This window comes from Hyperolius riggenbachi, chromosome 9 (genome assembly GCF_040937935.1).
Source record: "Hyperolius riggenbachi isolate aHypRig1 chromosome 9, aHypRig1.pri, whole genome shotgun sequence".
Lineage (NCBI taxonomy): Eukaryota > Metazoa > Chordata > Amphibia > Anura > Hyperoliidae > Hyperolius > Hyperolius riggenbachi.
Window position 1 is genome coordinate 5,400,036 of NC_090654.1, and position 24,873 is coordinate 5,424,908.

General features: G+C 45.0%; 1 protein-coding gene across 1 annotated transcript in view; it reads right to left on the reverse strand.

The window, feature by feature from the left end:
• Window positions 1–24,873, reverse strand: part of RAB43 (RAB43, member RAS oncogene family) — a 56,014-nt gene that overhangs the window by 13,522 nt on the left and 17,619 nt on the right. The gene's annotated exons all lie outside the window — the stretch shown is intronic.

Sequence of the window (24,873 nt, forward strand, 5' to 3'; positions counted from 1 at the left end):
TACTCACCAATCAGCAGCAGCTGCATGATGTTACACTACACACTCACCAATCAGCAGCTGCACGATGTTATACTACACTCACCAATCAGCAGCTGTACAATGTTATACTACACCATCACCAATCAGCAGCTGCACGATGTTACACTACACACTCACCAATCAGCAGCTGTACGATGTTACACTACACACTCACCAATCAGCAGCTGTACTATGTTACACTACACACTCCCCAATCAGCAGCTGTACGATGTTACACTACACACTCACCAATCAGCAGCTGTACTATGTTACACTACACACTCTCCAATCAGCAGCTGTAAAATGTTACACTACACACTCACCAATCAGCAGCTGTACGATGTTACACTACACACTCACCAATCAGCAGCTGTACGATGTTACACTACACACTCACCAATCAGCAGCTGTACTATGTTACACTACACACTCCCCAATCAGCAGCTGTACGATGTTACACTACACACTCACCAATCAGCAGCTGTACTATGTTACACTACACACTCCCCAATCAGCAGCTGTAAAATGTTACACTACACACTCACCAATCAGCAGCTGCACGATGTTACACTACACACTCACCAATCAGCAGCTGTACGATGTTATACTACACACTCACCAATCAGCAGCTGTACAATGTTACACTACACACTCACCAATCAGCAGCTGCACAATGTTATACTACACACTCACCAATCAGCAGCTGCACAATGTTATACTACACACTCACCAATCAGCAGCTGCACAATGTTATACTACACTCACCAATCAGCGGCTGTACGATGTTACACTACACACTCACCAATCAGCGGCTGTACGATGTTACTGTACATACTCACCAATCAGCAGCTGCATGATGTTACACTACACACTCACCAATCAGCAGCTGCACGATGTTATACTACACTCACCAATCAGCAGCTGTACAATGTTACATTACACACTCACCAATCAGCAGCTGCACAATGTTATACTACACACTCACCAATCAGCAGCTGCACAATGTTATACTACACACTCACCAATCAGCAGCTGCACAATGTTATACTACACTCACCAATCAGCGGCTGTACGATGTTACACTACACACTCACCAATCAGCGGCTGTACGATGTTACTGTACATACTCACCAATCAGCAGCTGCATGATGTTACACTACACACTCACCAATCAGCAGCTGCACGATGTTACACTACACGCTCACCAATCAGCAGCTGTACGATGTTACACTACACACTCACCAATCAGCGGCTGTACGATGTTACACTACACACTCACCAATCAGCAGCTGTACTATGTTACACTACACACTCCCCAATCAGCAGCTGTACGATGTTACACTACACACTCCCCAATCAGCAGCTGTACTATGTTACACTACACACTCCCCAATCAGCAGCTGTAAAATGTTACACTACACACTCACCAATCAGCAGCTGTACGATGTTACACTACACACTCACCAATCAGCAGCTGTACGATATACTACACACTCACCAATCAGCAGCTGCACAATGTTACACTACACTCTCACCAATCAGCAGCTGTACGATATACTACACACTCACCAATCAGCAGCTGCACAATGTTACACTACACACTCACCAATCAGCAGCTGCACAATGTTACACTACACACTCACCAATCAGCAGCTGCACAATGTTATACTACACACTCACTAATCAGCAGCTGTACGATGTTACACTACACACTCACCAATCAGCGGCCCTACGATGTTACACTACCCACTCACCAATCAGCAGCTGCACGATGTTACACTACACACTCACCAATCAGCGGCCCTACGATGTTACACTACCCACTCACCAATCAGCAGCTGCACGATGTTACACTACACACTCACCAATCAGCGGCTGTACGAGGTTACTGTACATACTCACCAATTAGCAGCTGCATGATGTTACACTACACACTCACCAATCAGCAGCTGCACGATGTTATACTACACTCACCAATCAGCAGCTGTACAATGTTATACTACACCATCACCAATCAGCAGCTGCACGATGTTACACTACACACTCACCAATCAGCAGCTGTACGATGTTACACTACACACTCACCAATCAGCAGCTGTACGATGTTACACTACACACTCCCCAATCAGCAGCTGTACGATGTTACACTACACACTCACCAATCAGCAGCTGTACTATGTTACACTACACACTCCCCAATCAGCAGCTGTAAAATGTTACACTACACACTCACCAATCAGCAGCTGTACGATGTTACACTACACACTCACCAATCAGCAGCTGTACTATGTTACACTACACACTCCCCAATATGCAGCTGTACGATGTTAAACTACACACTCACCAATCAGCAGCTGTACGATGTTATACTACACACTCACCAATCAGCAGCTGTACAATGTTACACTACACACTCACCAATCAGCAGCTGCACAATGTTATACTACACACTCACCAATCAGCAGCTGCACGATGTTATACTACACTCACCAATCAGCAGCTGTACAATGTTATACTACACACTCACCAATCAGCAGCTGCACAATGTTATACTACACACTCACCAATCAGCAGCTGCACAATGTTATACTACACTCACCAATCAGCGGCTGTACGATGTTACACTACACACTCACCAATCAGCGGCTGTACGATGTTACTGTACATACTCACCAATCAGCAGCTGCATGATGTTACACTACACACTCACCAATCAGCAGCTGCACGATGTTACACTACACGCTCACCAATCAGCAGCTGTACGATGTTACACTACACACTCACCAATCAGCAGCTGCACGATGTTACACTACACACTCACCAATCAGCAGCTGTACTATGTTACACTACACACTCCCCAATCAGCAGCTGTAAAATGTTACACTACACACTCACCAATCAGCAGCTATACGATATACTACACACTCACCAATCAGCAGCTGCACAATGTTACACTACACTCTCACCAATCAGCAGCTGTACGATATACTACACACTCACCAATCAGCAGCTGCACAATGTTACACTACACACTCACCAATCAGCAGCTGCACAATGTTATACTACACACTCACCAATCAGCAGCTGTACGATGTTACACTACACACTCACCAATCAGCGGCCCTACGATGTTACACTACCCACTCACCAATCAGCAGCTGCACGATGTTACACTACACACTCACCAATCAGCAGCTGTACGATGTTACACTACACACTCACCAATCAGCAGCTGTACAATGTTATACTACACACTCACCAATCAGCAGCTGTACGATGTTACACTACACACTCACCAATCAGCAGCTGTACGATGTTACACTACACACTCCCCAATCAGCAGCTGTACGATGTTACACTACACACTCACCAATCAGCAGCTGCACGATGTTACACTACACACTCACCAATCAGCAGCTGTACGATGTTACACTACACACTCACCAATCAGCAGCTGTACTATGTTACACTACACACTCCCCAATCAGCAGCTGTAAAATGTTACACTACACACTCACCAATCAGCAGCTATACGATATACTACACACTCACCAATCAGCAGCTGCACAATGTTACACTACACTCTCACCAATCAGCAGCTGTACGATATACTACACACTCACCAATCAGCAGCTGCACAATGTTACACTACACACTCACCAATCAGCAGCTGCACAATGTTATACTACACACTCACCAATCAGCAGCTGTACGATGTTACACTACACACTCACCAATCAGCGGCCCTACGATGTTACACTACCCACTCACCAATCAGCAGCTGCACGATGTTACACTACACACTCACCAATCAGCAGCTGTACGATGTTACACTACACACTCACCAATCAGCAGCTGTACAATGTTATACTACACACTCACCAATCAGCAGCTGTACGATGTTACACTACACACTCACCAATCAGCAGCTGTACGATGTTACACTACACACTCCCCAATCAGCAGCTGTACGATGTTACACTACACACTCACCAATCAGCAGCTGCACGATGTTACACTACACACTCCCCAATCAGCAGCTGTACGATGTTACACTACACACTCCCCAATCAGCAGCTGTACTATGTTACACTACACACTCCCCAATCAGCAGCTGTAAAATGTTACACTACACACTCACCAATCAGCAGCTATACGATATACTACACACTCACCAATCAGCAGCTGCACAATGTTACACTACACTCTCACCAATCAGCAGCTGTACGATATACTACACACTCACCAATCAGCAGCTGTACGATGTTACACTACACACTCACCAATCAGCGGCCCTACGATGTTACACTACCCACTCCCCAATCAGCAGCTGCACGATGTTACACTACACACTCACCAATCAGCAGCTGTAAAATGTTACACTACACACTCACCAATCAGCTGCTGTACGATGTTACACTACACACTCACCAATCAGCAGCTGTACAATGTTATACTACACACTCACCAATCAGCAGCTGCACAATGTTACACTACACTCTCACCAATCAGCAGCTGTACGATATACTACACACTCACCAATCAGCAGCTGCACAATGTTACACTACACACTCACCAATCAGCAGCTGCACAATGTTATACTACACACTCACCAATCAGCAGCTGCACAATGTTACACTACACTCTCACCAATCAGCAGCTGTACGATATACTACACACTCACCAATCAGCAGCTGCACAATGTTACACTACACACTCACCAATCAGCAGCTGTACGATGTTACACTACACACTCCCCAATCAGCAGCTGTACGATGTTACACTACACACTCACCAATCAGCAGCTGTACAATGTTACACTACACACTCACCAATCAGCAGCTGTACAATGTTATACTACACACTCCCCAATCAGCAGCTGTACGATGTTACACTACACACTCCCCAATCAGCAGCTGTACGATGTTACACTACACACTCACCAATCAGCAGCTGCACGATGTTACACTACACACTCACTAATCAGCGGCTGTACGATGTTATACTACACACTCACCAATCAGCTGCTGTACGATGTTACACTACACACTCACCAATCAGCAGCTGTACAATGTTATACTACACACTCACCAATCAGCAGCTGTACGATGTTACACTACACACTCACCAATCAGCAGCTGTACGATGTTACACTACACACTCCCCAATCAGCAGCTGTACGATGTTACACTACACACTCACCAATCAGCAGCTGTACGATGTTATACTACACACTCACCAATCAGCTGCTGTACGATGTTACACTACACACTCACCAATCAGCAGCTGTATGATGTTACACTACACACTCACCAATCAGCAGCTGTACTATGTTACACTACACACTCACTAATCAGCGGCTGTACGATGTTATACTACACACTCACCAATCAGCTGCTGTACGATGTTACACTACACACTCACCAATCAGCAGCTGTATGATGTTACACTACACACTCACCAATCAGCAGCTGTACTATGTTACACTACACACTCACTAATCAGCGGCTGTACGATGTTATACTACACACTCACCAATCAGCAGCTGTACGATGTTACACTACACACTCACCAATCAGCAGCTGTACGATGTTACACTACACACTCCCCAATCAGCAGCTGTACGATGTTACACTACACACTCACCAATCAGCAGCTGCACGATGTTACACTACACACTCACCAATCAGCAGCTGTACGATGTTACACTACACACTCCCCAATCAGCAGCTGTACTATGTTACACTACACACTCCCCAATCAGCAGCTGTAAAATGTTACACTACACACTCACCAATCAGCAGCTATACGATATACTACACACTCACCAATCAGCAGCTGCACAATGTTACACTACACTCTCACCAATCAGCAGCTGTACGATATACTACACACTCACTAATCAGCAGCTGTATGATGTTATACTACACACTCACCAATCAGCAGCTGCACGATGTTATACTACACTCACCAATCAGCAGCTGTACAATGTTACACTACACACTCACCAATCAGCAGCTGCACGATGCTACCCTACACACTCACCAATCAGCAGCTGTACGATGTTACACTACACACTAACCAATCAGCAGCTGTACGATGTTATACGACACACTCACCAATCAGCAGCTGTACGATGTTATACTACACACTCACCAATCAGCAGCTGTACGATGTTATACTACACACTCACCAATCAGCAGCTGTACGATGTTACACTACACACTCACCAATCAGCAGCTGTACAATGTTATACTACACACTCACCAATCAGCAGCTGTACAATGTTACACTACCCACTCACCAATCAGCAGCTGCACAATGTTACACTACCCACTCACCAATCAGCAGCTGTACGATGTTACACTACACACTCACCAATCAGCAGCTGTACAATGTTACACTACACACTCACCAATCAGCAGCTGTACGATGTTATACTACACACTCACCAATCAGCTGCTGTACGATGTTACACTACACACTCACCAATCAGCAGCTGTACGATGTTACACTACACACTCACCAATCAGCAGCTGTACGATGTTACACTACACACACCAATCAGCAGCTGCACAATGTTACACTACACACTCACCAATCAGCAGCTGCACGATGTTACAGTACACACTCACCAATCAGCAGCTGTACGATGTTACACTACACACTCACCAATCAGCAGCTGTACAATGTTACACTACACACTCACCAATCAACAGCTGTACGATGTTATACTACACACTCACCAATCAGCTGCTGAACGATGTTACACTACACACTCACCAATCAGCAGCTGTACGATGTTATACTACACACTCACCAATCAGCTGCTGTACGATGTTACACTACACACTCACCAATCAGCAGCTGTACTATGTTACACTACACACTCACTAATCAGCGGCTGTACGATGTTATACTACACTCACCAATCAGCAGCTGTACGATGTTACACTACACACTCCCCAATCAGCGGCTGTACGATGTTATACTACACACTCACCAATCAGCTGCTGTACGATGTTACACTACACACTCACCAATCAGCAGCTGTATGATGTTACACTACACACTCACCAATCAGCAGCTGTACTATGTTACACTACACACTCACTAATCAGTGGCTGTACGATGTTATACTACACTCACCAATCAGCGGCTGTACGATGTTACACTACACACTCACCAATCAACAGCTGCACAATGTTACACTACACACTCACCAATCAGCAGCTGTACGATGTTACACTACACACTCACCAATCAGCAGCTGTACGATGTTATACTACACACTCACCAATCAGCAGCTGTATAATGTTACAATACACACTCACCAATCAGCAGCTGTACGATGTTACACTACACACTCACCAATCAGCAGCTGTACGATGTTACACTACACACTCACCAATCAGCAGCTGTACGATGTTACACTACACACTCACCAATCAGCAGCTGTACTATGTTACACTACACACTCACTAATCAGCGGCTGTACGATGTTATACTACACACTCACCAATCAGCTGCTGTACGATGTTACACTACACACTCACCAATCAGCAGCTGTATGATGTTACACTACACACTCACCAATCAGCAGCTGTACTATGTTACACTACACACTCACTAATCAGCGGCTGTACGATGTTATACTACACACTCACCAATCAGCGGCTGTACGATGTTACACTACACACTCACCAATCAGCAGCTGCACGATGTTATACTACACTCACCAATCAGCAGCTGTACAATGTTACACTACACACTCACCAATCAGCAGCTGTACAATGTTACACTACACACTCACCAATCAGCAGCTGTACGATGTTACACTACACACTCACCAATCAGCAGCTGTACAATGTTACACTACACACTCACCAATCAGCAGCTGTACGATGTTACACTACACACTCACCAATCAGCAGCTGTACAATGTTACACTACACACTCCCCAATCAGCAGCTGTACTATGTTACACTACACACTCACCAATCAGCAGCTGTACAATGTTATACTACACACTCACCAATCAGCAGCTGCACGATGTTACACTACACACTCACCAATCAGCAGCTGTACAATGTTACACTACACACTCACCAATCAGCAGCTGTACAATGTTACACTACACACTCACCAATCAGCAGCTGTACAATATTACACTACACACTCACCAATCAGCAGCTGTACGATGTTATACGACACACTCACCAATCAGCAGCTGTACGATGTTATACGACACACTCACCAATCAGCAGCTGTACGATGTTATACGACACACTCACCAATCAGCAGCTGTACGATGTTACACTACACACTCACCAATCAGCAGCTGTACAATGTTATACTACACACTCACCAATCAGCAGCTGTACAATGTTACACTACCCACTCACCAATCAGCAGCTGCACAATGTTATACTACACACTCACCAATCAGCAGCTGTACAATGTTACACTACCCACTCACCAATCAGCAGCTGTACAATGTTACACTACACACTCACCAATCAGCAGCTGTACGATGTTACACTACACACTAACCAATCAGCAGCTGTACAATGTTACACTACACACTCACCAATCAGCAGCTGTACGATGTTACACTACACACTAACCAATCAGCAGCTGTACGATGTTATACGACACACTCACCAATCAGCAGCTGTACGATGTTATACGACACACTCACCAATCAGCAGCTGTACGATGTTACACTACACACTCACCAATCAGCAGCTGTACAATGTTATACTACACACTCACCAATCAGCAGCTGTACAATGTTACACTACCCACTCACCAAGCAGCAGCTGCACAATGTTATACTACACACTCACCAATCAGCAGCTGTACGATGTTACACTACACACTCACCAATCAGCAGCTGTACGATGTTACACTACACTCTCACCAATCAGCAGCTGTACGATGTTACACTACACACTCACCAATCAGCAGCTGTACTATGTTACACTACACACTCCCCAATCAGCAGCTGTAAAATGTTACACTACACACTCACCAATCAGCAGCTGTACGATGTTACACTACACACTCACCAATCAGCAGCTGTACTATGTTACACTACACACTCCCCAATCAGCAGCTGTACGATGTTACACTACACACTCACCAATCAGCAGCTGTACTATGTTACACTACACACTCCCCAATCAGCAGCTGTAAAATGTTACACTACACACTCACCAATCAGCAGCTGTACGATGTTACACTACACACTCACCAATCAGCAGCTGTACGATGTTACACTACACACTCACCAATCAGCAGCTGTACGATATACTACACACTCACCAATCAGCAGCTGCACAATGTTACACTACACTCTCACCAATCAGCAGCTGTACGATATACTACACACTCACCAATCAGCAGCTGCACAATGTTACACTACACACTCACCAATCAGCAGCTGCACAATGTTACACTACACACTCACCAATCAGCAGCTGTACGATGTTACACTACACACTCACCAATCAGCGGCCCTACGATGTTACACTACCCACTCACCAATCAGCAGCTGCACGATGTTACACTACACACTCACCAATCAGCAGCTGTACAATGTTATACTACACACTCACCAATCAGCAGCTGTACGATGTTACACTACACACTCACCAATCAGCAGCTGTACAATGTTATACTACACACTCACCAATCAGCAGCTGCACAATGTTATACTACACACTCACCAATCAGCAGCTGCACGATGTTACACTACACACTCACTAATCAGCAGCTGTATGATGTTATACTACACACTCACCAATCAGCAGCTGCACGATGTTATACTACACTCACCAATCAGCAGCTGTACAATGTTACACTACACACTCACCAATCAGCAGCTGCACGATGCTACCCTACACACTCACCAATCAGCAGCTGTACGATGTTACACTACACACTCACCAATCAGCAGCTGTACGATGTTACACTACACACTCACCAATCAGCAGCTGTATGATGTTACACTACACACTCACCAATCAGCAGCTGTACAATGTACACACTCACCAATCAGCAGCTGTACGATGTTACACTACACACTCAATCAGCAGCTGTATGATGTTACACTACACACTCACCAATCAGCAGCTGTACAATGTTATACTACACACTCACCAATCAGCAGCTGTACAATGTTACACTACCCACTCACCAATCAGCAGCTGTACGATGTTACACTACACTCTCACCAATCAGCAGCTGTACAATGTTATACTACACACTCACCAATCAGCAGCTGTACGATGTTACACTACACACTCACCAATCAGCAGCTGTACGATGTTACACTACACTCTCACCAATCAGCAGCTGTACGATGTTACACTACACACTCACCAATCAGCAGCTGTACTATGTTACACTACACTCTCACCAATCAGCAGCTGTACGATGTTACACTACACTCTCACCAATCAGCAGCTGTACGATGTTACACTACACACACCAATCAGCAGCTGCACAATGTTACACTACACACTCACCAATCAGCAGCTGCACGATGTTACAGTACACACTCACCAATCAGCAGCTGCACGATGTTACAGTACACACTCACCAATCAGCAGCTGTACGATGTTACACTACACACTCACCAATCAGCAGCTGTACAATGTTACACTACACACTCACCAATCAGCAGCTGTATGATGTTACACTACACACTCACCAATCAGCAGCTGCACGATGTTACAGTACACACTCACCAATCAGCAGCTGTACGATGTTACACTACACACTCACCAATCAGCAGCTGTACAATGTTACACTACACACTCACCAATCAGCAGCTGTACTATGTTACACTACACACTCACTAATCAGCGGCTGTACGATGTTATACTACACTCACCAATCAGCAGCTGTACGATGTTACACTACACACTCACCAATCAGCAGCTGTACGATGTTACACTACACACTCACCAATCAGCAGCTGTACTATGTTACACTACACACTCACTAATCAGCGGCTGTACGATGTTATACTACACACTCACCAATCAGCTGCTGTACGATGTTACACTACACACTCACCAATCAGCAGCTGTATGATGTTACACTACACACTCACCAATCAGCAGCTGTACTATGTTACACTACACACTCACTAATCAGCGGCTGTACGATGTTATACTACACACTCACCAATCAGCTGCTGTACGATGTTACACTACACACTCACCAATCAGCAGCTGTATGATGTTACACTACACACTCACCAATCAGCAGCTGTACTATGTTACACTACACACTCACTAATCAGCGGCTGTACGATGTTATACTACACACTCACCAATCAGCTGCTGTACGATGTTACACTACACACTCACCAATCAGCAGCTGTATGATGTTACACTACACACTCACCAATCAGCAGCTGTACTATGTTACACTACACACTCACTAATCAGTGGCTGTACGATGTTATACTACACTCACCAATCAGCGGCTGTACGATGTTACACTACACACTCACCAATCAACAGCTGCACAATGTTACACTACACACTCACCAATCAGCAGCTGTACGATGTTACACTACACACTCACCAATCAGCAGCTGTACGATGTTACACTACACACTCACCAATCAGCAGCTGTACGATGTTACACTACACACTCACCAATCAGCAGCTGTATAATGTTACAATACACACTCACTAATCAGCAGCTGTACAATGTTACACTACACACTCACCAATCAGCAACTGTACAATGTTACACTACACACTCACCAATCAGCAGCTGCACGATGTTACAGTACACACTCACCAATCAGCAGCTGTACGATGTTACACTACACACTCACCAATCAGCAGCTGTACAATGTTACACTACACACTCACCAATCAGCAGCTGTACGATGTTACACTACACACTCACCAATCAGCAGCTGTACGATGTTATACTACACACTCACCAATCAGCAGCTGTACAATGTACACACTCACCAATCAGCAGCTGTACGATGTTACACTACACACTCACCAATCAGCAGCTGCACGATGTTATACTACACTCACCAATCAGCAGCTGTACAATGTTACACTACACACTCACCAATCAGCAGCTGCACGATGCTACCCTACACACTCACCAATCAGCAGCTGTACGATGTTACACTACACACTCACCAATCAGCAGCTGTACGATATACTACACACTCACCAATCAGCAGCTGCACAATGTTACACTACACTCTCACCAATCAGCAGCTGTACGATATACTACACACTCACCAATCAGCAGCTGCACAATGTTACACTACACACTCACCAATCAGCAGCTGCACAATGTTACACTACCCACTCACCAATCAGCAGCTGCACAATGTTATACTACACACTCACCAATCAGCAGCTGTACGATGTTACACTACACACACCAATCAGCAGCTGCACAATGTTACACTACACACTCACCAATCAGCAGCTGCACGATGTTACAGTACACACTCACCAATCAGCAGCTGTACGATGTTACACTACACACTCACCAATCAGCAGCTGTACAATGTTACACTACACACTCACCAATCAGCAGCTGTACGATGTTATACTACACACTCACCAATCAGCAGCTGTACGATGTTATACTACACACTCACCAATCAGCAGCTGTATGATGTTACACTACACACTCACCAATCAGCAGCTGCACGATGTTACAGTACACACTCACCAATCAGCAGCTGTACGATGTTACACTACACACTCACCAATCAGCAGCTGTACAATGTTACACTACACACTCACCAATCAGCAGCTGTACTATGTTACACTACACACTCACTAATCAGCGGCTGTACGATGTTATACTACACTCACCAATCAGCAGCTGTACGATGTTACACTACACACTCACCAATCAGCAGCTGTACTATGTTACACTACACACTCCCCAATCAGCAGCTGCACAATGTTATACTACACACTCACCAATCAGCAGCTGTACGATGTTACACTACACACTCACCAATCAGCAGCTGTACGATGTTACACTACACTCTCACCAATCAGCAGCTGTACGATGTTACACTACACACTCACCAATCAGCAGCTGTACTATGTTACACTACACACTCCCCAATCAGCAGCTGTAAAATGTTACACTACACACTCACCAATCAGCAGCTGTACGATGTTACACTACACACTCACCAATCAGCAGCTGTACTATGTTACACTACACACTCCCCAATCAGCAGCTGTACGATGTTACACTACACACTCACCAATCAGCAGCTGTACTATGTTACACTACACACTCCCCAATCAGCAGCTGTAAAATGTTACACTACACACTCACCAATCAGCAGCTGTACGATGTTACACTACACACTCACCAATCAGCAGCTGTACGATGTTACACTACACACTCACCAATCAGCAGCTGTACGATATACTACACACTCACCAATCAGCAGCTGCACAATGTTACACTACACTCTCACCAATCAGCAGCTGTACGATATACTACACACTCACCAATCAGCAGCTGCACAATGTTACACTACACACTCACCAATCAGCAGCTGCACAATGTTACACTACACACTCACCAATCAGCAGCTGTACGATGTTACACTACACACTCACCAATCAGCGGCCCTACGATGTTACACTACCCACTCACCAATCAGCAGCTGCACGATGTTACACTACACACTCACCAATCAGCAGCTGTACGATGTTACACTACACACTCACCAATCAGCAGCTGTACTATGTTACACTACACACTCACTAATCAGCGGCTGTACGATGTTATACTACACTCACCAATCAGCAGCTGTACGATGTTACACTACACACTCACCAATCAGCAGCTGTACGATGTTACACTACACACTCACCAATCAGCAGCTGTACAATGTTATACTACACACTCACCAATCAGCAGCTGCACAATGTTATACTACACACTCACCAATCAGCAGCTGCACGATGTTACACTGCACACTCACCAATCAGCAGCTGCACGATGTTACACTACACACTCACCAATCAGCAGCTGTATGATGTTATACTACACACTCACCAATCAGCAGCTGCACGATGTTATACTACACTCACCAATCAGCAGCTGTACAATGTTACACTACCCACTCACCAATCAGCAGCTGTACAATGTTACACTACACACTCACCAATCAGCAGCTGTACGATGTTACAGTACACACTCACCAATCAGCAGCTGCACGATGTTACAGTACACACTCACCAATCAGCAGCTGTACGATGTTACACTACACACTCACCAATCAGCAGCTGTACAATGTTACACTACACACTCACCAATCAGCAGCTGCACGATGTTACAGTACACACTCACCAATCAGCAGCTGTACGATGTTACACTACACACTCACCAATCAGCAGCTGTACGATGTTATACTACACACTCACCAATCAGCAGCTGTACGATGTTATACTACACACTCACCAATCAGCAGCTGTATGATGTTACACTACACACTCACCAATCAGCAGCTGCACGATGTTACAGTACACACTCACCAATCAGCAGCTGTACGATGTTACACTACACACTCACCAATCAGCAGCTGTACAATGTTACACTACACACTCACCAATCAGCAGCTGTACTATGTTACACTACACACTCACTAATCAGCGGCTGTACGATGTTATACTACACTCACCAATCAGCAGCTGTACGATGTTACACTACACACTCACCAATCAGCAGCTGTACGATGTTACACTACACACTCACCAATCAGCAGCTGTACTATGTTACACTACACACTCACTAATCAGCGGCTGTACGATGTTATACTACACACTCACCAATCAGCTGCTGTACGATGTTACACTACACACTCACCAATCAGCAGCTGTATGATGTTACACTACACACTCACCAATCAGCAGCTGTACTATGTTACACTACACACTCACTAATCAGCGGCTGTACGATGTTATACTACACACTCACCAATCAGCTGCTGTACGATGTTACACTACACACTCACCAATCAGCAGCTGTATGATGTTACACTACACACTCACCAATCAGCAGCTGTACTATGTTACACTACACACTCACTAATCAGTGGCTGTACGATGTTATACTACACTCACCAATCAGCGGCTGTACGATGTTACACTACACACTCACCAATCAACAGCTGCACAATGTTACACTACACACTCACCAATCAGCAGCTGTACGATGTTACACTACACACTCACCAATCAGCAGCTGTACGATGTTACACTACACACTCACCAATCAGCAGCTGTATAATGTTACAATACACACTCACCAATCAGCAGCTGTACGATGTTACACTACACACTCACCAATCAGCAACTGTACAATGTTACACTACACACTCACCAATCAGCAGCTGCACGATGTTACAGTACACACTCACCAATCAGCAGCTGTACGATGTTACACTACACACTCACCAATCAGCAGCTGTACAATGTTACACTACACACTCACCAATCAGCAGCTGTACGATGTTATACTACACACTCACCAATCAGCAGCTGTACAATGTACACACTCACCAATCAGCAGCTGTACGATGTTACACTACACACTCACCAATCAGCAGCTGCACGATGTTATACTACACTCACCAATCAGCAGCTGTACAATGTTACACTACACACTCACCAATCAGCAGCTGCACGATGCTACCCTACACACTCACCAATCAGCAGCTGTACGATGTTACACTACACACTCACCAATCAGCAGCTGTACGATGTTACACTACACACTAACCAATCAGCAGCTGTACGATGTTATACGACACACTCACCAATCAGCAGCTGTACGATGTTACACTACACACTCACCAATCAGCAGCTGTACGATGTTACACTACACACTCACTAATCAGCAGCTGTATGATGTTATACTACACACTCACCAATCAGCAGCTGCACGATGTTATACTACACTCACCAATCAGCAGCTGTACAATGTTACACTACCCACTCACCAATCAGCAGCTGTACAATGTTACACTACACACTCACCAATCAGCAGCTGTACAATGTTATACTACACACTCACCAATCAGCAGCTGTACAATGTTACACTACCCACTCACCAATCAGCAGCTGCACAATGTTATACTACACACTCACCAATCAGCAGCTGTACGATGTTACACTACACACACCAATCAGCAGCTGCACAATGTTACACTACACACTCACCAATCAGCAGCTGCACGATGTTACAGTACACACTCACCAATCAGCAGCTGTACGATGTTACACTACACACTCACCAATCAGCAGCTGTACAATGTTACACTACACACTCACCAATCAGCAGCTGTACGATGTTATACTACACACTCACCAATCAGCAGCTGTACGATGTTATACTACACACTCACCAATCAGCAGCTGTATGATGTTACACTACACACTCACCAATCAGCAGCTGCACGATGTTACAGTACACACTCACCAATCAGCAGCTGTACGATGTTACACTACACACTCACCAATCAGCAGCTGTACAATGTTACACTACAAACTCACCAATCAGCAGCTGTACTATGTTACACTACACACTCACTAATCAGCGGCTGTACGATGTTATACTACACTCACCAATCAGCAGCTGTACGATGTTACACTACACACTCACCAATCAGCAGCTGTACGATGTTACACTACACACTCACCAATCAGCAGCTGTACTATGTTACACTACACACTCACTAATCAGCGGCTGTACGATGTTATACTACACACTCACCAATCAGCTGCTGTACGATGTTACACTACACACTCACCAATCAGCAGCTGTATGATGTTACACTACACACTCACCAATCAGCAGCTGTACTATGTTACACTACACACTCACTAATCAGCGGCTGTACGATGTTACACTACACACTCACCAATCAGCGGCTGTATGATGTTACACTACACACTCACCAATCAGCAGCTGTACTATGTTACACTACACACTCACTAATCAGTGGCTGTACGATGTTATACTACACTCACCAATCAGCGGCTGTACGATGTTACACTACACACTCACCAATCAACAGCTGCACGATGTTACACTACACTCACCAATCAGCAGCTGTACGATGTTACACTACACACTCACCAATCAGCAGCTGTACGATGTTACACTACACACTCACCAATCAGCAACTGTACAATGTTACACTACACACTCACCAATCAGCGGCTGCACGATGTTACACTACACACTCACCAATCAGCAGCTGTACGATGTTACACTACACACTCACCAATCAGCAGCTGTACGATGTTACACTACACACTCACCAATCAGCTGCTGTACGATGTTACACTACACACTCACCAATCAGCAGCTGTACGATGTTACACTGCACACTCACCAATCAGCTGCTGTACAATGTTACACTACCCACTCACCAATCAGCAGCTGTACGATGTTACACTACACACTCACCAATCAGCAGCTGTATGATGTTACACTACACACTCACCAATCAGCAGCTGTACGATGTTACACTACACACTCACCAATCAGCAGCTGTACGATGTTACACTACACACTCACCAATCAGCAGCTGTACGATGTTACACTACACACTCACCAATCAGCTGCTGTACGATATTATACTAAACACTCACCAATCAGCAGCTACACAATGTTACACTACACACTCACCAATCAGCAGCTACACAATGTTACACTACACACTCACCAATCAGCGGCTGTACGATGTTACACTACACACTCACCAATCAGCAGCTGTACGATGTTACACTACACACTCACCAATCAGCAGCTGTACGATGTTACACTACACACTCACCAATCAGCAGCTGTATGATGTTACACTACACACTCACCAATCAGCAGCTGTATGATGTTATACTACACACTCACTAATCAGCAGCTGTATGATGTTATACTACACACTCACCAATCAGCAGCTGTACGATGTTACACTACACTCTCACCAATCAGCAGCTGTACGATGTTACACTACACTCTCACCAATCAGCAGCTGTACGATGTTACACTACACACTCACCAATCAGCAGCTGTACAATGTTACAGTACACACTCACCAATCAGCAGCTGTACAATGTTACACTACCCACTCACCAATCAGCGGCTGTACGATGTTATACTACACACTCACCAATCAGCAGCTGCACGATGTTATACTACACTCACCAATCAGCAGCTGCACGATGTTACACTACACACTCACCAATCAGCAGCTGCACGATGTTATACTACACTCACCAATCAGCAGCTGCACGATGTTACCCTACACACTCACCAATCAGCAGCTGTACAATGTTACCCTACACACTCACCAATCAGCAGCTGTACAATGTTACCCTACACACTCACCAATCAGCAGCTGTACGATGTTACACTACACACTCCCCAATCAGCGGCTGTACAATGTTACACTACACACTCACCAATCAGCAGCTGCACAATGTTATACTACACTCACCAATCAGCAGCTGCACAATGTTATACTACACACTCACCAATCAGCAGCTGTACGATGTTACACTACACACACCAATCAGCAGCTGTATGATGTTACACTACACACTCACCAATCAGCAGCTGTATGATGTTATACTACACACTCACCAATCAGCAGCTGTACGATGTTACACTACACTCTCACCAATCAGCAGCTGTACGATGTTACACTACACTCACCAATCAGCAGCTGTACGATGTTACACTACACACTCACCAATCAGCAGCTGTACAATGTTACAGTACACACTCACCAATCAGCAGCAGTACAATGTTATACTACACACTCACCAATCAGCAGCTGTACAATGTTACACTACACACTCACCAATCAGCAGCTGTACGATGTTACACTACACACTCACCGATCAGCAGCTGTACAATGTTATACTACACACTCACCAATCAGCAGCTGTACGATGTTACACTACACACTCACCAATCAGCAGCTGCACGATGTTACACTACACACTCACCAATCAGCAGCTGCACGATGTTATACTACACTCACCAATCAGCAGCTGCACGATGTTATACTACACACTCACCAATCAGCAGCTGTACGATGTTACACTACACACACCAATCAGCAGCTGCACAATGTTACACTACACACTCACCAATCAGCAGCTGCACGATGTTACAGTACACACTCACCAATCAGCAGCTGTACGATGTTACAGTACACACTCACCAATCAGCAGCTGTACGATGTTATACTACACACTCACCAATCAGCAGCTGTACGATGTTACACTACACACTCACCAATCAGCAGCTGTACTATGTTACACTACACACTCACCAATCAGCAGCTGTACGATGTTACACTACACACTCACTAATCAGCGGCTGTACGATGTTACACTACACACTCACCAATCAACAGCTGCACAATGTTACACTACACACTCACCAATCAGCAGCTGTATGAGGTTATACTACACACTCACCAATCAGCAGCTGTATAATGTTACACTACACACTCACTAATCAGCAGCTGTACAATGTTACACTACACACTCACCAATCAGCAGCTGTACAATGTTATACTACACTCACCAATCAGCAGCTGCACAATGTTATACTACACACTCACCAATCAGCAGCTGTACAATGTTACACTACACACTCACCAATCAGCAGCTGTACGATGTTACCCTACACACTCACCAATCAGCAGCTGTACGATGTTACACTACACACTCCCCAATCAGCGGCTGTACAATGTTACACTACACACTCACCAATCAGCAGCTGCACAATGTTATACTACACACTCACCAATCAGCAGCTGTACGATGTTACACTACACACACCAATCAGCAGCTGTATGATGTTACACTACACACTCACCAATCAGCAGCTGTATGATGTTATACTACACACTCACCAATCAGCAGCTGTACGATGTTACACTACACTCTCACCAATCAGCAGCTGTACGATGTTACACTACACTCACCAATCAGCAGCTGTACGATGTTACACTACACACTCACCAATCAGCAGCTGTACAATGTTACAGTACACACTCACCAATCAGCAGCAGTACAATGTTATACTACACACTCACCAATCAGCAGCTGTACAATGTTACACTACACACTCACCAATCAGCAGCTGTACGATGTTACACTACACACTCACCGATCAGCAGCTGTACAATGTTATACTACACACTCACCAATCAGCAGCTGTACGATGTTACACTACACACTCACCAATCAGCAGCTGTACTATGTTACACTACACACACTAATCAGCAGCTGCACGATGTTATACTACACTCACCAATCAGCAGCTGCACGATGTTACACTACACACTCACCAATCAGCAGCTGCACGATGTTATACTACACTCACCAATCAGCAGCTGCACGATGTTATACTACACACTCACCAATCAGCAGCTGCACAATGTTATACTACACACTCACCAATCAGCAGCTGTACGATGTTACACTACACACACCAATCAGCAGCTGCACAATGTTACACTACACACTCACCAATCAGCAGCTGCACGATGTTACAGTACACACTCACCAATCAGCAGCTGTACGATTTTACAGTACACACTCACCAATCAGCAGCTGTACGATGTTACACTACACACTCACCAATCAGCAGCTGTACGATGTTACACTACACACTCACCAATCAGCAGCTGTACTATGTTACACTACACACTCACCAATCAACAGCTGCACAATGTTACACTACACACTCACCAATCAGCAGCTGTACGATGTTAGACTACACACTCACCAATCAGCAGCTGTATGAGGTTATACTACACACTCACCAATCAGCAGCTGTATAATGTTACACTACACACTCACTAATCAGCAGCTGTACAATGTTACACTACACACTCACCAATCAGCAGCTGCACAATGTTATACTACACACTCACCAATCAGCAGCTGTACAATGTTACACTACACACTCACCAATCAGCAGCTGTACGATGTTACCCTACACACTCACCAATCAGCAGCTGTACGATGTTACACTACACACTCCCCAATCAGCGGCTGTACAAAGTTACACTACACACTCACCAATCAGCGGCTGCACAATGTTACACTGCACACTCACCAATCAGCAGCTGTACGATGTTACACTACACACTCACCAATCAGCAGCTGTATGATGTTATACTACACACTCACCAATCAGCAGCTGTACGATGTTACACTACACACTCACCAATCAGCAGCTGTACTATGTTACACTACACACACTAATCAGCGGCTGTACGATGTTATACTACACTCACCAATCAGCAGCTGTACGATGTTACACTACACACTCACCAATCAGCAGCTGCACGATGTTATACTACACTCACCAATCAGCAGCTGCACGATGTTACACTACACACTCACCAATCAGCAGCTACACAATGTTACACTACACACACCAATCAGCAGCTGCACAATGTTACACTACACACTCACCAATCAGCAGCTGCACGATGTTACAGTACACACTCACCAATCAGCAGCTGTACGATGTTACACTACACACTCACCAATCAGCAGCTGTACAATGTTACACTACACACTCACCAATCAACAGCTGTACGATGTTACACTACACACTCACCAATCAGCTGCTGTACGATGTTACACTACACACTCACCAATCAGCAGCTGTACGATGTTACACTACACACTCACCAATCAGCAGCTGTACTATGTTACACTACACACATTAATCAGCGGCTGTACGATGTTATACTACACACTCACCAATCAGCTGCTGTACGATGTTACACTACACACTCACCAATCAGCAGCTGTATGATGTTACACTACACACTCACCAATCAGCAGCTGTACTATGTTACACTACACACTCACTAATCAGTGGCTGTACGATGTTATACTACACTCACCAATCAGCGGCTGTACGATGTTACACTACACACTCACCAATCAACAGCTGCACAATGGTATACTACACACTCACCAATCAGCAGCTGTACGATGTTACACTACACACTCACCAATCAGCAGCTGTACGATGTTATACTACACACTCACCAATCAGCTGCTGTACAATGTTACACTACACACTCACCAATCAGCAGCTGTATGATGTTACACTACACACTCACCAATCAGCAGCTGTATGATGTTACACTACACACTCACCAATCAGCAGCTGTATGATGTTACACTACACACTCACCAATCAGCAGCTGTACTATGTTACACTACACACTCACCAATCAGCAGCTGTACGATGTTACACTACACTCTCACCAATCAGCAGCTGTACGATGTTACACTACACACTCACCAATCAGCAGCTGTACAATGTTACAGTACACACTCACCAATCAGCAGCTGTACAATGTTATACTACACACTCACCAATCAGCAGCTGTACAATGTTACACTACCCACTCACCAATCAGCAGCTGTACGATGTTATACTACACACTCACCAATCAGCTGCTGTACGATGTTACACTACACACTCACCAATCAGCAGCTGTACTATGTTACACTACACACACTAATCAGCGGCTGTACGATGTTATACTACACTCACCAATCAGCAGCTGTACGATGTTACACTACACACTCACCAATCAGCAGCTGTACAATGTTACACTACACACTCACCAATCAGCAGCTGTACGATGTTACACTACACACTCACCAATCAGCTGCTGTACTATGTTACACTACACACTCACCAATCAGCAGCTGTACGATGTTACACTACACACTCACCAATCAGCAGCTGCTGTATGATGTTACACTACACACTCACCAATCAGCTGCTGTACTATGTTACACTACACACTTACCAATCAGCAGCTGTACGATGTTATACTACACACTCACCAATCAGCAGCTGTATGATGTTATACTACACACTCACCAATCAGCAGCTGTACGATGTTACAATACACACTCACCAATCAGCAGCTGTATAATATTACACTACACACTCACCAATCAGCAGCTGTACAATGTTACACTACACACTCACCAATCAGCAGCTGTACGATGTTACACTACACACTCACCAATCAGCAGCTGTACGATGTTACACTACACACACCAATCAGCAGCTGCACAATGTTACACTACACACTCACCAATCAGCAGCTGTACGATGTTACACTACACACTCACCAATCAGCAGCTGTATGATGTTATACTACACACTCACCAATCAGCAGCTGTACGATGTTACACTACACACTCACCAATCAGCGGCCCTACGATGTTACACTACACACTCACCAATCAGCGGCTGTACGATGTTACACTACACGCTCACCAATCAGCAGCTGCACAATGTTACACTACACTCTCACCAATCAGCAGCTGCACGATGTTACACTACACACTCACCAATCAGCTGCTGTACGATGTTACACTACACACTCACTAATCAGCGGCTGTACGATGTTATACTACACTCTCACCAAATCACCGGCTGTACGATGTTATACTACACTCTCACCAAATCACCGGCTGTACGATGTTACACTACACACTCACCGATCAGCAGCTGTACAATGTTATACTACACACTCACCAATCAGCAGCTGTACAATGTTACACTACCCACTCACCAATCAGCAGCTGCACGATGTTACACTACACACTCACCAATCAGCAGCTGTATGATGTTACACTACACACTCACCAATCAGCAGCTGTATGAGGTTATACTACACACTCACCAATCAGCAGCTGTACGATGTTACACTACACACTCACCAATCAGCAGCTGTACAATGTTACACTACACACTCACCAATCAGCAGCTGTACAATGTTACACTACACACTCACCAATCAGCAGCTGTACGATGTTATACTACACACTCAGCAATCAGCAGCTGTACGATGTTACACTACACACTCACCAATCAGCAGCCCTACGATGTTATACTACACACTCACCAATCAGCAGCTGCACAATGTTACACTACACACTCACCAATCAGCAGCTGCACAATGTTACACTGCACACTCACCAATCAGCAGCTGTACGATGTTACACTACACACTCACCAATCAGCAGCTGTACGATGTTACACTACACACTCACCAATCAGCAGCCCTACGATGTTACACTACACACTCACCAATCAGCAGCCCTACGATGTTACACTACACACTCACCAATCAGCAGCCCTACGATGTTACACTACACACTCACCAATCAGCAGCCCTACGATGTTACACTACACACTCACCAATCAGCAGCTGCATGATGTTACACTACATACTCACCAATCAGCAGCTGCACGATGTTACACTACACATTCACCAATCAGCAGCTGTACAATGTTACACTGCACACTCACCAATCAGCAGCTGTACGATGTTACACCACACACTCACCAATCAGCAGCTGCACGATGTTACACTACACACTCACCAATCAGCAGCCCTACGATGTTATACTACACACTCACCAATCAGCAGCTGTACGATGTTACACTACACACTCACCAATCAGCAGCTGCACAATGTTACACTGCACACTCACCAATCAGCAGCTGTACGATGTTACACTACACACTCACCAATCAGCAGCTGTACGATGTTACACTACACACTCACCAATCAGCAGCCCTACGATGTTACACTACACACTCACCAATCAGCAGCCCTACGATGTTACACTACACACTCACCAATCAGCAGCCCTACGATGTTACACTACACACTCACCAATCAGCAGCCCTACGATGTTACACTACACACTCACCAATCAGCAGCTGCATGATGTTACA